The sequence below is a fragment of the Tenrec ecaudatus genome, chromosome 1 (assembly GCF_050624435.1).
Source record: "Tenrec ecaudatus isolate mTenEca1 chromosome 1, mTenEca1.hap1, whole genome shotgun sequence".
Classification (NCBI taxonomy): domain Eukaryota; kingdom Metazoa; phylum Chordata; class Mammalia; order Afrosoricida; family Tenrecidae; genus Tenrec; species Tenrec ecaudatus.
Window position 1 is genome coordinate 298,779,467 of NC_134530.1, and position 17,495 is coordinate 298,796,961.

At 47.5% G+C, this 17,495-nt stretch overlaps 1 protein-coding gene and 1 non-coding gene across 5 annotated transcripts in view; both read left to right on the forward strand.

The window, feature by feature from the left end:
* Positions 1 to 17,495, forward strand: part of ATXN1 (ataxin 1) — a 477,765-nt gene that overhangs the window by 91,170 nt on the left and 369,100 nt on the right. The gene's annotated exons all lie outside the window — the stretch shown is intronic.
* Positions 16,431 to 16,537, forward strand: LOC142438165 (U6 spliceosomal RNA). The gene has a single exon (XR_012782593.1). It is a non-coding gene; the product is annotated as a U6 spliceosomal RNA (small nuclear RNA).

A 17,495-nucleotide genomic window follows, 5' to 3' on the forward strand; every position in this document is an offset into this window, starting at 1 on the left:
GCCAAGAATCTTTATTTCAGGAAAGTCCATGTGTCCTAAGTAATTCCTGCTCATAAACAGCTCATTTAGGCATACCCTCAAACAATCTGCTTCTCACGCCTATGAGAGGAGCAATTATGTCACCAGAAACGTTAGCCAGCTCGTAGAGCATGGGTTGGACCTCTTTCTTACCGACCTTAATTAGGACAAGTATCGTTAAGCATATTTACCAAGTCATGGGTTGCCAACTGCACGGTTGGCAGTTTGAAGTCACCAGTAGCTCCACCGGAGAGAGATGTGGCAGTCTGCATTCATAAAGCTCTCCCACCTTGGGAGCGCTGTGGGCTGGTTCTGTGGTTCTCTCCTGTACAGTTGCTGTGAGTTGGGATGGACTCAAAGACACGGGTTTGGCTTTTGTATAATCTGTGTATGAAACGCCACTGCCCGGGCCATCATGCCCTGTGAAACACAGTAGCATGGAACTGAACTTGCCTTTTTGTTCAGTTGTATGCATGCCCAGAGAATTTGTTAGAAGCTCAGGGATTTTTAACTATGGAGTTTGTTGGAAAACATTGTTTTCATTATTAAATATTTTATACATCTATAAATTTCTGTACACTTAATGCAGACATAGTTTTGTATACATTTAAACCAATGAGAACTGAAATGAAGTATTTCACTGAGCATACCTGCTGCAAAATACCTCTTTAGTAAGCTAGGACGTAAAGCGGTCACTTTGAGGGCTGAAGCGCACCTGACTCAAGCCATAGTGTTTTTAATTGCCATGTGCGTGTAAATGCTGAACAGTGACTATAGAAGACTGAGAAAGACATGATGCCTTTGGATTATGGTGTTGGTGACGAATATTGAATTTACCCGGGAGCTGCCAGAAGAACCATCAGTTTGTCTTAGAAGAAATAGTCAGATTCCCTGGAAGGGAGGACGTGGAGACTTTGTCTCATGCACCTTGGACATGCTGCCATGAGAGAGACACATCCCTGGAGAAGGACATCATGCTCGGAAAAGTTGAGGGCCAGTGAGACAGAGCAGATCTCCGGAAGTCGCCGTTGGTGGCTGCAGTTATGGGCTGACACATAGGGATGGCTGAGGGGTGGTCCAGGACTGGGCAGCGTTTCATTCAGCTGCACCTGGGGTTGCTATGCGTTGGAACCAACCCAGTAGCAGCTAACAAAAAAGAGCACCAATATATAGATAATCACATGAATTATTACTTGCAATTTTTGTGTCTGAAAATATTTTAATTTTGTTTGTATATGGAGCATAGATAACAATGTGTGTGTGTCTGTGTAGAGCTAGTCATTACTGCCTCCCCTAACATAATTTATCTTTCTGAATTTGCATTGTTGTTTAATAAGAGCTTGACAATGCACGTAGACTATCCTGGCTCTTCACAGTTTACAGATTGAGCAATGGCCGGTTCCTCTGTTGCCGATCTGCTTCAATGGAAATTCTAACTTCCCTTTTATTACCTGTAAGCATTTTGTTAATCGTGCAAACCAGACTCCGATCTAACTAAATAGATTTAACTCCTAGAATTTCTTGCCATTAAACATAAAGTGATATTCTCTCATCGCTCATTCAAATCTAACAGGCAGGAGTGCTGAATGTTAGCTAAGCTGCTTTTTCAAGTGGCAGGCCTGCCCCTCCCCCAGCCTTGTGTCATAGTGGTTACGTGCTGCACTGTTCAGTGCCAGGTCAGCCTTCTGAATCATCAGGGGCTCCGAGGGAGAAAGACTCGGCTTTCTACTTCCACAAACAGTTACTGTGTCTTGGCAACCCACAGGGGCAGTTCAACCCTGTCCTTTCAGCTCGCCATGAGTCGGAATGACTCGTGGAAGGCAGTAAGCTTGACCTTGAGGGGTTTGTTGTTTTTGTTTAGTGGTGTCAGATAAAGTGAATCCAAGGAGCCCTGATGACTTAATGAGTTAGGCAAGGGGCTACTAGAGCCCAAGCTTGGCGGTTCAAACCTACCAGTTGGCCCAAGGGAAAAAGATGAGGCTGCCTGCTCCTGTAAAGAAACCACGGAGCAGTTCTGCTCTGTTCTCTTGGGTTGGAATTGACTGGAAAGCAGCGGGTGCGTGTAAGAGCAGTACAGTGATACGCCTTTCCGAATGTGCAAGCTGTCTCCTGCTGTGGGCGGGGGAACTACCTAAGGTGCCCTGCCTGGTTACTCATTCAATTGTTCCTTCTCAGAAAGGGAAAACCCAGTGGTCTCCACTTCACTCACGCTGAGGAAGAGAGGTGGGGTGGGGGCAGGGAGCGGAGCCAGTGTCACTGGGCAGAAGGCCTTCATTTCAGAATTACGAAACAAAACAAAAATCCCCACACTGCCATGGAGTCGATGCATAGCAAGCAATAGAGTAGCCCTGCCCCATTTGGGTTTCTGAGACTAAATCTTTACTCAAGCAGTCTGACTCATCTTTTTCCTGTGTAGCACCTGGTGGATTTGAACTGCTGATCTTATGGTGAAAAGCTCAGCGCCTAGCTAGGACACCACCACCAGCAGGACACCTTTCATTGTGGAATGGCTTAGCAAGAGGCTTTTTGATGGGCTTTGCTACTTACCATAGAGGACAGCCTAATCTATAAATGATACTCCCAGGAACGCCTGTGTGGCATGGGTCACATACTCAGCTGCTAAGGGAAAGGTCAGAGTTTGAATCTACCCATAGGTGGCTTGGGAAAGAAAGACTTAGTAATCTATGTCTGAAAAAGCCATTGGAAACCCCTGTGGATCACAGTTCCTTTCTGTCACAGAGGAGCCCACCATGGGCCGGAGTCAACTTGAGACAGATGCTGGCTTAGTGACCGAAGCGAGGAAATGCCATGAGAAGCATGTACAGGTCAGCCTTCCGTGGCAGTGAGGGCATTTAAATGGTTTCTCGATGATCAGCAGTTTCTGGTTACAGAAATGGAAGGGTATGTGCAAGTTGAAGGCTAAGGAAGCTCCTGACCCATGAACTTGGTTTTTTCCCCGAAAGAACACGTCCATTCTTGTGCTTTCAATCTGTTTCAGCCGCTTGCTTTAAAGGAAAATGAATCCTCAATGTTAAAAAATAATGTTAAGAAATGTGTCCATTTAAAAAAGAAGACACTTAGCTTGTTTATAGGGCTGAGAATTTATAGTTAAGGTAGTAAATTCAAGTAACTTGATTTATATATTTATCACAAATGGGTTATTTCTATAAGCAGAGATAAATCACTGAGATTTTACTGAGCTCTAAATACTTTAGAAGTTAAATTAAAAAAAATCAGGCATGTAGCATGCTCGTGGCCTGTCATTCCTTTTCTGTCTACTTGGCAAGTTAGCTAACTTCTCAAGTCTTAGGAGAAGGAGGCTGTTAGATTATGTCACGCATTTTCAAATGCGACTTCAGAAGTCCCCAGGGACCTACCTCTGTGTCTCCTGTAGCCTCTGCTGCACTTGCCTGAGACTGAGAGGGTGAGACCTAGGAATCTCCTATGACAATGGTTTCTAGTTCATGGGACAACCCCTGGCTGGTGTAAATAGTTAGCATAGTCAGGTGCTAGCAAAAAGGTCAGTAGTTCGAGTCCCCCCACAGGTGCGTAGGAAGAAAAACCTGACATGATCTGCTTCTGAAAAATCAGCCAATGAAAAGCTGTTGGAGCTCAGTGCCATGTTGACACACGTAGATGGAAATCAGCTTGATGGCTACTGGCGATATGAGGTAGGGCCATTGAATCCAGTAGTAATTAAGACCACGTCTAATTCTCAAGTTTTCATAAATTCCTAGAAAAGGCAGGTAGTCATCCACCGAAAATCCAGTACTAACTCCTTTAAAATGGGAGCGGTGGCTCAGCATTTCTGATGGGACAAGTCTAGGGTCTATGCCAAAGGACGAGCACCGAGAAAGGTGGCCGTTTCCCTCCCCTGAGACACTGCCATGAGGAGGGAACGTGTCCCTGGAGTTTGCGGTTGACATTGAGAGGTCCCTGTGCCTCAGAGGATCAGCCAAGGGTGCCATCTGTTAGTTCGGTGGTCGGCACCTTGAAGAACAGGCAAGTGGTAAAATAAAGTGGCGGCTTCTCGGTCAGTGAGCCAGACACGAGGGAGGCCCAGGAGTTAGAGAATGGGATGCACCGTCCCACTGGCAGATGCGCAGCCTGGGCCCCCGCTGCTTGAGCGCACTTCTGTCTCAGGGGAAACTGAGTCAGTGCGGGTGTGAGCTGCGGAAGAAAGGGAAGTTGTACGACCTCAAAGTGGTCACATCTGTAGCGGGAGCAGAGCCGTTTGCCAGGACGAACACGCCGATGGGAACCCTCTCCTGGTACTAGAGCGGGGTTCACAGATGCGCACGGAACACGGTCTGCCCTGGTGGACCACAGCGAAAGGTGTGTTTGTCCCTGAACCCCAATCCTGGCATCTCCGTCACAATCGCTCTCAGATCATTCCCCTCCCCTACACACCTTGGCTGTCGTCTCCAGATTACAGCAGACAAGGGCCCTAGGTCTCCAAATCTCTTACAAGGAATGATAAAGTTATTATTTTACTTGTTTAGCGACGCACCTGGGTTATGCCTTATGAAGAGTAAGATGGACTCTCTGTCCAAAGTTCCTGCAGGGTCGTTCGCTGGGGTGGAAACTTGAAATAAGCTTGGAGGTCTTGGGGCGCAGTGATGACACCCCTCTTCCTACCAGCGACAGTTAGTTTTGGCAGGCTGGCAATCGCAAAATCCGGCCGTTAATTTAGAAAGCAGCTGTTTGGGATGCGGCGGCGGTGCTGGCCCATTGGGCACCATCTCTGCCCCACATTCTGCCCCGGGAAGAAGTGAAGCAAGCCGTGTCTTGCTGGCAGCTTGGCTGGCATAACCACAACATATAGGCTAGCACTCTGGGAGAATGGGGAAGTGGTGGGTTGCTTTCCAAAGGGAGGCCCCTTTGGTCAGTAACCTTGTTTTGGAATGGCCCGATGGAGGGAAGCTAGGGATGTCTTTTCCCTGGTGTTTTGGAAACCTGGATCTCATCAGCTTTCTGGTTGGTTTTGGCTGTCAAGGCTTCTCATGCCAGAGCAACGGCGAGCCAGGCTGCTGAGGTTCCTCTGAACCCTGTTGGCGGTCTCTTAAGAATAACTGGCATTCCAAGTTCAGCTGAAATCCAGCACTCCACACATAAATACATTGAAAGTGTATGGACAGGAGGCGGAAAGTGGGGATTAACAGACGGAAAAGTCACAAGTCTTGCCATGAAAAATGCCATAAAACACTCTTGGGAAAGCTCCTGTGCATGTTATACCTTGAAGGAACAAGACAGACGTTTCGATCCTTTCTGAGGGTCCCGTCACCCCTCCTTCCCTGTGAGGGGGGTTTCAGGGAGCCTCGCCTCACACACCTGCGTGCATCCTTGTCCTCGCCTCGCTGTATTGCGTGTAACGTGCGTGAAAACCGGTCAGTGTCCTGATAAAGTAAATGACACTTTCACAGGCCTCCCGAACCCACCTCTTTTTCTTCTTCAACACATGTTTCTTGTGAACTTTGGAAAATCACTAAATATATGATTGATACCCCGGTCGCTGATCTGGGGAAAGACAAAGGAGACCAGGTGACAGAAAGGGGAAGGACAGTCCTTCACGCAGACCCAGTTCCCACTGCGTTCAGCGAACGATGTCCACGGGGCAGTGCAGTGCGTGCCCTGAGGGGAACAGGCTGCTCATGGAAGTCAAGTTCATGGTTCTCTTCCGTGCTGCACCTTGGGATGCTGGGTTATGGCAAGGCCCATAAGGAAATGACAGGGGCTGGGGGTGGGGGTGGGGGAGAAGGTGACATTTCAGGGCTGTGGCCTGGGGTCTGGGTGGCACAGAGTAAGTGAACGTGTTCAGAGCTTGGCTGCATTGTGAAGAGCGGGCATTTGGCAGTTCTGTCGCTCGTCTTCCTTTGTCTCCCCCGCCTTCCTTATCTCTACACATATATTTCATTCGGCCTTTAAGTGCCTGGCTCTTAAAATTGCTGACGAATCCTCGGCGTTTCACATTTTCCCAGCGTTGTGGCCTCACTTGGAATGCTCTCTGCTTGTTCCTGGGAAGTTGCATAATTGCAGGAACTGTGCAATCTGCTTGGTGACTAATGGCCTCATCAGGACTTGAACAACATAAACAGTTCAGCAGAAGCCTCTGCTTCCCCGAGCGCCTTCCATCCCGACAAGGGTGAGCTAATGGGAAGAGACAGAAGGAGGTGTGCAGGGGCTGGGCTTTGATGCCTTGAAGCCCCAGGTTCCCACAAGCCCGGGGCTGGGCATTCTTCACGGATGGCATGGCGTAGCTGTTTTCTGATGCATGAGGCAGGGGTGTCAAATGGTCCTAATTGGCTCCCTCTGGCTAGTCCTTAGTGTGGATGTTACACTTGGGTCACAGCTTTTTCCTTCTTCCCTGAACGCTGCTGAAGGTGGCAGCTCTTGGGACACGTTCTGTTATGTGAGTCAACCCTGGCAGTCTGCTGCCATGCAGATCTAAATTTCCCTGGTTCTGCCACCCTGTTCCTTGGGGTAGAATGACAGTGGGGACCCGGGAGAGGGGGGCAGGGGGAAGAGAGAGAGAGAGAGAGAAACCCTGGCCTGTGTGTGCAGCTGGGCTGTAGGGCTTCCTTCAGGAATAGTGGAGGAATAGCCAGTAAGCAAGCTAAGCATGGGCGTACTTGTGCTTACTCACTAATCTTAGAGAACCATGTCACATTTCCCCCACCTCAAACTTCCTGCTTCCAGATAGAGTTGGTACCATTTCTCTCCCCATCCCATGGCATCTTCCTCTACAAATCAAAACCTCTCTGCACATTTACAGTCCCGGACCGGGACAGAGGCTGCCACAAGCATCGTCAGCATGGGCTTAGTTATATTGATTTACTAGTCATTTCAAGTGCCATGGTGACAAAGTTAGGCATTGGGTTAGGCATTGGGTTACTAACAGCAAAGTCAGCAGTTTGAAACCACCAGCCACTCAGCAGGAGAAACACGAGGCTTTATGTTCCTGTAGAGCAGGTGTCCTCAAACTACGGCCGCGGGCCACCTGCGGCTCGCGAAGGACATATCCAGCCCGTTGGGTGTTTTTGCCCCATTTGTTTTTTTTTTTACTTCAAAATAAGATATGTGCAATGTGCATAGGAATTTGTTCATAGTTTGTTTGTTTTTTAAACTATAGTCCAGCCCTCCAATGAGTCTGAAGGACAGTGAGCTGGCCACCTGTTTAAAAAGTTTGAGGATCCCTGAAGTAGAGTCTCAGAGACCCACTAGGGCAGTTCTGCCCGGTCCAAGAGGGGCTGTGTGACTCAGAATTGACTTGATGGCAATGAGGACGAATGTTTGGGTGTTGGGGTTTCTTTACCTTGATGGTGAAACCCACATGAACAATTTTACTATAATGAATTAGTACCTGTGCTTGTTACTCTGCCCTTGTGAGAACACTGTTGATTGACAGTCTTCTTGGCTCTTCTTCAGTGATGCCTCCTTTGCCAAACTCCCCTGCTCTGATGCTCAGTGGGGAAGACAGGCAGCGGCGATGAAGGCTAGCTAATAAAACCCAGCCCTGTCATGTCTCCTCTCCTCATGGATTTCTCCTTGCTGTCAGCTGCAGAGGAGCCGGCCCCTGACTTACAGTGACCTCCTGCAAAAAGGAATGGGGTTCTCTCTTGTCTCTGTGATGAGCGGCCAATCAGACCATTGTGATCTGTTGCGCTTTCATTGACTGGGTTTCAGGAGTAGATTGCCAGGCCCTTCTTCCGAGTCTATCTTTGGTGGGCTGGACCACTTCTCTGTCAGCTGGTCGTACTGTGGTGGCTTGTGTGTTGCTGAGATGCTGGGAGCTATGTCTCTGGTATTTCAAATGCCAGCTGGGTCTCCCAAAGTGAACAGGTCTCAGCCGAGCTTCCGGGCTATGAACAGCCAATGGAAAAGGACTCGGCTCCCCATTGCAGAGGAAGAAGTCACCGGAAACTGTCTGCATCGCTTCGAAGCTCTGTCTTTGTCTAGAAGCTCTGCCCAAACCTGGGTAGCACCCTGGCACCAGGCAGACCCGCCGCGGACAGCCAGGTCATGTCTGTGCATGAGGGACATTCTGGGGAGTCGAACCTGGGTGACCTGCCTGGAAGAGGAGAATCCTATCAGTAAGTCAACTGTTGCTTCTGGTTTCAGTAAGGAGCGTGAGCAGCCTGCTTCTTCCTTTTCTACTATTTATTTATTTTAATAAATTCTTTCTCTTCTGAGTTCGACCATCAATTCAAGTTGTATTCGTTCCATGATATCATTCAATCTCTAGAAGCAAGGGCTCTCATTGAATTCACAACTCCTCCCTCCCTGCCCCCAATCCCAAAGAAATCAATTAATCATAGAAGATGATATTGTTTGATGTGCTGAAATCAGTTCGCTCTTTCGGTACACGCTGGTGCGGTCACCAAGGAGGGACAGGGGGCTTTCTACTTGCCATGCTACGTGTCCGGGCATCTTTCTGGTTGGCTGAGGACTCTGCTCAGGAGGCTTCCTGGTGCTAACGGTCAATACTACTCACCCGTTTGGCTTGTTTCCCTGCAAGTTTTTGGTAGAGAGGAGGCCAGTGAAAAAGGGGCAAAGTTCTGCCTCCATGAGATGGATTTGCAGAATGGATACCATAGCGGGTTACAACACAGTGGCATCTGTGGGGATGGTTCGGGATTGGGCAGTGCTTCATGTTCCCTCGGCTGTATGTATGTGTGCATGCATGCATGTCCATACATGTGCATGCATGTACTACATGTGCATGCATGAATGTGTGCATGAATATACACATGTATACATGTATATGCATACACCTACATACATATGCATGTGTATATATATGTATGCATGTGCGTCCATACGTATGCATGTATGCATGTGTGTGCACATACATATGTATGTATGTATGCATGTATGTGTGTACATATGTATGTATGTATGTCGTGGTGACTCAAACCCGACTTGCTGGCACCAAACAACAGCAAGAACATTTCAAGCAACTACTCATAGACAGGAGCTAGTTCCATACTTTTGGGGGTCCGTCCTCCATTCCCTCTCTAGGCTGAACCCTTCCCCCAATGCTCTCCCCATCATCAGAACTGCCCCAGGCTCCCCTCTCCTTGAGAGCTCTGATGAATGCCGTGCGCGGTGTGACTTCTATCTGAATTCGCTAGCGCTCCCAGAGACTAGTCCCTGGAGGGGGAAATCGTGCTTGGTTGGTAAAGGAGAAGGGCAGTTGAAGAGAGAAAGGCCCTCGAGGAGATGGATCAACACCATGGCGGGACCAATGGGCCCGATCATGGGAACAATGGTGAAGATGGGCAGAGGACTGGGCAGTGTTTTGTTCTGTTGTGCATAAGGTTACTGTGAGTGCGAACTAACCCGGTGGCATCTCAGGACAAAACCGCAGAGGAATGGGAGTTCTAGAAACAGAAGGCGCCAGGTACAATGGCAGGTAATTAGGTTCTGCCACTCAGGACACTGTATGGCTGGGACTGTGAGGTCATCTAGGGAAGATGTCTGGGCTTCAGCGGTCTTCAAGAGGAGATATCCAGGTCATCACATGCTCCCTGAGTCCTCACTTCCTCTGAGGCCGGGCCTGGGCTGCTCTGGCCAGACAATCCAGGGGTCAGAGCAGATCCTCTGAATGTGGTGGACTTTTTGCACAGCCCGGTCGTGTTCTGGTATTGGACGTGGGGAGCACAGAGGACGTATTGCACTCTACGTGTGCAACAGGATCTAAGTAGGCCTGCTGGGCTTGGGGATGGTTTTAGCTCCTATTAGCTTATGTTCTTTGATAAGAAAGAGTTTTAAAGGCAGAAAATGCAACAAAGAGATCACAGACTTCTTTTTAAATACATTAATTTTGAAGTTGTTCTGACCACCATGTGCAGTCCTGGAGATACAGTGGGTGAAGTGTGGGACTGCTAACCAAAAGGTCAGGGGTTCAAATCCAGCAGCCGCCTTTCAGGAGACCTGTGTGGCAGTCTGCTCCCCTATAGATCTACAGTCTCAGAAACCCAATGGGGATTGGTACTGGAATCCAGGGCGGATGATCCCTTCAGGACCAGTGCTGAGAGTGGTGAAACCGGGAGGGTGGAGGGAAGGTGGGGTTGAAAGGGGGAACCAATTACAAGGATCTACATATAGCCTCCTTCCTAGGGGGTAGACAACAGAAAACTGGGTGAAGGGAGATGCCGGACAGTGGAAGATATGACAAAATAATAATAATAATTTATAAATTATCAAGAGCTCATGAGGGAGGGGGAGCAGGGAGAGAGGGGAAAATGAGGAGCTGTTATCAAGGGGTCAATTAGAAAGCAACTGTTTTGAGAATGATGATGGCAACACATGTACACATGTGCTTGACACATGGATGGATGTATGGATTGTGATAAGAATTGTACGAGCCCCCAATAAATGATCTAAAAGATATATTGTAAAGGGCGAGATTATAGCTCCAAATGATAATGACACAGTATGGACCACAAATAGTAAAGGCAAAACAAAAACAACCCAATGGGGGCCGTTCTACTCTGGCCTACCAGGTCACTATGAGTGGGAACCCCGCTCACGCCAGTGGGTTTGGGGATGGGGGCTTTCTGACCACCACCACACCAAGAACTCAAGCTGTGGCAGCCCGAGCTCTCTAACCCCTGTAACAGCCGTACGTGGAAAGCCGAAGGGGCTTTAAACACAGAATGAAATCTATTGGAAAGACACAATTTGCGTTCTTCAGGAATGGTTCATCCCAGGTGTGTAACTCTGTCTTTCACAGATTTTAAGGTCCACGAATAAGAGGTGCATGTACGAATGGAGGTTTACAGTACCTTAAGGGGAAGTTAAGAGATTTCATTTCCAAAGTATATTTCCCCCACATGCTGGCTTCGCCCCACTTGTGAACTTAACCTCTTGCATAAAACTAGCTCCACTACATTTCTTCTTCCTCCCGTCTCTCCCTCCTCTTCTGCTTCCCCTTCTTTTTCTCTTCCTTCACTCCCTCTTTCCTTTTTCTGCCTTCTTTTCTCCCTGTTCCCACTGTCTTTACTTTCTTTTGTAATTAAGTAAATTGTATCTATTTATATTCAAATCAGTAAATGAGAGTAGGCTGAATATTCAGATGTCTTAGAAGGATACATAATGAAAGTTAATACTCTCATGGTCTAGCTGAAAGCCCGATCCTGTGCACCTGCTCAGCTGTCTGTCTCAGGTTTCCTTTTCTCTCGTTCCGTATACCAGCTAGAGGAGAGTGTCATTGGGGACTACGAGCTGTAGATAATGAAGGAAGCAACATTCTGGCTTAAAAGAGAATGATTTGTAAACTACAGTGTACGGCATTGTTAAGAGTTTGAAAATAAGATTTGCCTACATTATTAGAAACATAACAAAGTTGGTTAAGGCTCAAATAATAAAGCTAGCATGCTTTCCACGCCCCCAGAATTAGAAGAAATTCAGCTAGGTATCCGGTGAAGTCAGTTTATGAAGAATGAATCATCTCATGACAAACCCCGCCCATCATTTGCACACGGGCACTGGGCATATTTCATTTGCATCGATTGTAAAAGAGTACGTCACTTCATTTTTACCATATAACAATCAACTTTACTTTTACCATTCATACGAGAACCCAAAGTCAAACTTTCCACCGAGTCAATTCTGACTCCTAAAACTACAAAAACACCTCACTGCCATCAAGTGGATGCCAACTTCTAGCGATCCTATAGGACAGAGTAGAACTGTCCGTGTGGGTTTCTCAAACTAACTCTTTTTTTAAAAACATTTTATTAGGGGCTCATACAACTCTTAACACAATCCATACATATATCAATTGCGTAAAGCACATCTGTACATTCATTGCCCTCATCATTTTCAAAGCATTTGCTCTCCACTTAAGCCCTTGGCATCAAGTCCTCTTTTTTCCCCTCCCTCCCCGGTGCCCCTCCCGTATGAGCCCTTGATAATTTATAAATTCTTATTTTGTCATATCTTGCCGTGTCCGACGTCTTCCGTCACCCCCTTTTCTGTTGTCTGTCCCCCAGGGAGGAGGTCACATGTAGATCCTTGTAATCGGTTCCCTCTTTCCAACCCCCTCTTCCCTCTACCCTCCCAGTATTGCCACTCACACCCCTGGTCCCGAAGGAATCGTCCACCCTGGATTCCCTGTGCCTCCAGCTCCTATCTGCACCAGTGTACATCCTCTGTTCTATCCACACTTGCAAGGTGGAATTCGGATCATTATAGTGGGTTGGGGGGAGGGGTGTTTGGGAGGGGAGGAAGCATTTAGGAACTAGAGGAAAGCTGTATTCTTCATCGGTGCAACATCGCACCCTGACTGGCTCATCTCCTCCCCTAGACCCCTCTGTGAGGGGATCTGCAGTGGCTGACAAATGGGCTTTGGGTCTCCACTCTGTACTTCCCCCTTCATTCTCTATGGCAAGAATTTTTTGTTCTGATGATGCCTTATATCTGATCCCTTCAATACCTCGTGATCGCACAGGCTGGTGTGCTTCTTCCATGTGGGATTTGTTGCTTCAGACTAACTCTATGAAAGCAGAAAGACTTGTCTTTTTCCCATGGGGTGGTTGCTGGGTGTGGAATGCTGACCGTGTGGTAAGCAGTACCCACTCATAATATATATATAAATAATATAACATTTCTGATACTATTTCTTGACTGGAGGAGATGGCCTCATCTTCCTCCTGAGGAGCCTCTGGGTGAGTTTGAACCACCGACCTTGAGGTCAGCAGCTCATTGCCTAACCCATAGCCCCCACCAGGGCTCCTTCTCCTTTTAACTAGCTACGTTCAAATAATTCAATCCAGTCAAGAAGCGTGTTTTTCTCTTTGGAAAATCAAGTAACAGATGAAACAAAACAGGAATCTAACTTTTTGTCTGGGTGTAGGGAGAAACAAATCCAGCATTTTGACTAAAAGAGCAAGTCCTTTTTAGTTAAATAGCTACTGATAAAATGTGCAAGAAAATGATCTTGCTGAGGCAAATTAGGCAATCTTTACATTTTTGTTTTTCAATTGTTCAATTGCAGTGACGATTTAAAGTGCAGTGTAAAAAATGTGACTTTCGACAGAAGCAGAACAAATTAAGACTAGTAATAGAACACGGTGGACAATTACACCTGAATTTTACCCATTATCTTTTGCTTACAATCACAATGATTCATCCAGTGAAAAAAAAACACATGCGCCCACTGCAGTTCAGTTGATTCTGATTCATAGGGACCCTTGATGGCTAAAGTTGAACTTGCTTCATCGGATTTTCAAGACTGTCAACCTTTTATAGAAGAAGACAAAGCTCATCTTTCTCCTGCCAAAAGTAAGAAAACAAAGCGGTGCAGCTTCTCAGAACAAGCAGGCACTGCTGAATGGCACCGTCATTCACAGCCAGGTGACATGGAGAGTTCTCCTTAGCAAACCACTAAATGTTTCTATCCTCACTGGCCTGAATGGGAGTGAATGCAGGAAAATAGAGGCTCCTTTATATAGACATGTGTAGCTCCTCCTCCTGGTAGAAATAACTCTGACACAAAACAAAAGTGCTGAAAGAGTCTGCAGACCTGAATGATTTGAACACAGAAAGGAAGACAAGGGCCGACAAAGTCATTTCTATCTCGGGGATTAAAATGAAACGTGGTAGCCTATTTGATTTAAAACGCATTGCTCAATGCTAGGGACCTCCCTGTTTCCTCTCTCGAGGTAGGATTACCAAATATCATTCAATCTTTTTCTGGAGGGGAAGTTAAAAATAGAAGCCCCACCCCACCGCACCCCCTGCACATGCCACTGATACCTGTGTTCTACGTCAGAGCGCTGAACCTGCTGGCTTGCCCAAACAGCCTCTCATCCACATTGTGCTCATTGACGTGCCCTTGATTCACGCCTCGCTGTTGTTTATGTGGTTGTCTCCCTGATGAAGATTGTTACACTCCTTTCAGGACGAGGACAGTCTCTTTCATTTTACATTGCCCGTGTCACTAGGCTCACTGCTCACTATGGTCTTACAGTTGTTAACAATTGACTGTAATGTTTATCAAGTGCTAAGCGAGGAAGTTAACATCAAATGCAAGATAGCAAAATGACATAAAAAACTTAGATGCGAACTGTTAAAAAAACGTATAGGGGGCGACATGGTGAACAGAGGGTACAAGGAACACTGTAATGTGTCATATCTTGGGATGGGATCCAGGGAGTCATTGTGGATGCTGCTCGGAACACCTTTCTTGTCAGCTGTGAACATTCTAGAAGGGAGGCCAACGTTTGCCATTAAATCCCGTGTGGAGGTGTTTCTATCCACAAGAATCATCCTGGAATTCTTTTGCCTGCATGAGTGGTTCACAACAGAGGATGCTCTTGGTGAGTTCAGAGTCAGGATGGAGACCGGAGGCTCCCTATTATTTCCCTGGGTGGCACCAGTGGTCCGTGCTCCATGCTGTACACCGAAAGCTTGTAGGTTCAAGTCCACCCCCCAGGCGCCTTGGAAGAAAGGCCTGAAGACCTTTTTGAAAAGTCCCATGGAGCACAGGTGGACTCTGACATGAGTGGGGTCCCACAGCAGTTGAAACGGACTCCCCAGCCCCTGGTTTGGGCTCAGAGGGAAAATACCCACTTTGCCACTTGTCCTGCTTTCCTCCTTTTAGCACCAGCAGTCTTTGACCTTTCCTATTCCGTCTGCCCCTAGCCCTCCACCCCCTGCCCTTCCCACCCTAGGGGAAGAGGACAAGGACCAGGTTTTATTCATAGGTGTCCTCAGGGCCTGGCACAAAGTAGGCCCTCAGCAAGGGCCCAAAGAAGAAATAAGATGTTTCCTTTCCTGCTGACAGTTAAAAGGGGGGTATAAAAGCCAGTCCTAACCCCAACAAGAGTGGGCTTCCATATGTTGGTAATTACAGGGTCTGAAACAAGGAGCTATTTTAGGCCTCCTTTTTTATATAAGTGTGTTGTAAACCCGAGTCACTTGCAACGTAACATGTTATAGTTATAGGATAGTCAGTCTGGCAGGAACTGTGGCTCCATCCATTAAGAGCATTTCCCTGTGCTTTTCAGCCTGCTACGCAGCACAGAAGACACTCCCTGCTGTCCAGTAGATTCATACTCATGGTGCCCTACCCTACAGGACAGCCTAGACCTTGCCCTTGTAGGTTTTGGGGCCTGTAAATATTTACAGTTGTAGAAAGCCTCATTTTTCTCTGGAACAACTAGAAGTTTCAAACTGCTGACTCCGAGGTTCTCAGCCCAATGCGCAACCCACTGTGCCACCAGGTTCCTCAGTTGCCTTCCCACCTCCCCTAATGCTTTCATTCCCCTGACCTGCCCGCCCCTTTTCATGCATTCTGCTTATCATTGGGGCTTTAAAATTCAAATGTTCAAAACAACTTGAAAATAGGATAAAGAGCTGTTTCTCGTCACCCTTTCAAAGATTAAAGAGAAATTAGGTTTCTGTGGCTACCGGAGTTAACTGCCTAAGGCTGGCATGTACATGCTCCCCACCTTCAACTCTCAGTTTAATTGGGAAATGCCTGGAAGAAGGGAAATAGAGGAGGCTTCCCAGCTAGGATGGTGGACCTTGGCCCTTCAGTGTTCGGAGTAATATGATATTATTTTCACATTTCAAAAGAATGTTGTATGCTTGGAGAGAGACCTTGAGGGGAGATGGGAAATTACAATTTTTTGTCTGAGCCACTGCTCAGGAGGCCTGGGAATGCAATGACTCTCACTTAGCTACTAACCAAACGTTTGGCAGTTCGCGTCCACCAGCCGCTTCAACAGGTGGGGAATGTAGCTGCCTACGTCTGTGCTTCGGTGAACGTTACACCCCCGGGAGCCCTGCTCAGTCCCACAGGATTGATGAGATCATGATCACCTGGGTCAGCCCCCACCCCCTGGCAGCCCTGTGCCACGAAATGCTTCTGGGTCCTGGGCCACCCCACTGTAAGTGACACGTTTACTCTTGTGAACTCTATAATTTGTATTGACTGATATTTTATAGTGCATCCCAGGCCTTTTTTCCTAGTTCTTCTGTGCATAGGCTGGGAAGTGAACTGGGTGTTTCTGTTGGACCCGGCAATGACAGTTCATCTGCGGTATCCCCTTCGACCCCCATCAAGGCTTAGACATAATTCATATGGTTCGTGGCCCTTGGCTGAGGATCAGCTCTAAAGTGGCAGTGATTTCTAGTATGCCAGCGGTCTGGGAAGGGCTGCCCTGTCACCAATCTCTGTGACACAGCTCCATCCTTCTAGACCTTAGTGGATTGAGCCTGGCGCCGGCTTTTGACAGGCCTCATTCTGCACCCATGAATTCAATGTCCACCCTTCAGTGCTAGTTTTGCCTAAGCTTTCGGGAAGGGCCCTATCCGTAGTTCCCGTTTGCATCCTCGTTGTTTAGAGATTGAAATGGCAAGCTGGAGCAGAGTTTTAAAACCTGCATAAAGCAGGGAATATTGTGCTCGCTTCGGCGGCACATATACTAAAATTGGAACGATACAGAGAAGATTAGCATGGCCCCTGCGCAAGGATGACACGCAAATTCGTGAAGCGCTGCATATTTAAAAAGCAAAAAACAAAACCAGGGCATATTTTAACATCTTTGTGGAAGTCCATTTTCTTGGAAGCAAGTCATGGAAGAAATTGTTTGTTTCTGAGTCACATGGTTGCTTAGCCCAGGAGAGTAGCTGTATGCAGATGATGTGTCCAAAACATCTGTCTGTCGCTCCAGTTCCATTTTCTGTCAGTCATGCTCTGCGTCGGTCTTCATGGAAGGGACTTTGCGAATGATGTCCAGATGACAAGGTTGCAGCGAGCTTCGGAAGGTTCTTTGTGGCCCCCAGACAGCAAGCAGGAGCCGGGGTTGCTTTTGCAGCAGCGGCATGGGTGATGAGCTCACTAACGGGGCTGGCTCAGGAGCCGTTGCGGGGTGGCCATGATTTCCATTGCCCGTGGCTGGGAATAAGTCTATTGGGACCATTAAAAAGCCTGTGGTTGAGTTTTGAGGCATTTTTAAATGCCAAGCAGATTGAATTCATGGGAAATGAGCTTGAATGAGCCCAGCCACAATTGAAGCGCACACACATGGAGGGAATTGGTGGCGAGAGCACTGACTGCTGGGTGGTAGACATGTGCCTTGGACCAGTCAGTGGCTCTCAATCAGGGACCCATTCTGCCCCTTGGTGGACATTAGGCAATGTGGGGAAATATGTTTTTTTAACTGGCTCAGCTGGGAGAGGAGAGTAGTGCTATAGACAGCTCTTAGAAACCAGGGCCACTGCTAAGTCTTCTTTGATGGATGTGTTGGTCTGGGTACTTTAGAGAAACAAATCCACAGAAACTCATGTGTAAGAGAGAGTTTTATATAGAGGTTAAGTACGCATCGAGAAAACATCCCAACCCAGTGCTGCCCAAGCCCACAAGTCCAACCCATTAACCCATATGTCCAACACCAATCCACAAAGTCCTCCTCCATCTCACAAAACAGATGCAATGTTGCTGCCTGCAGGAGGAAAGCCCAGTC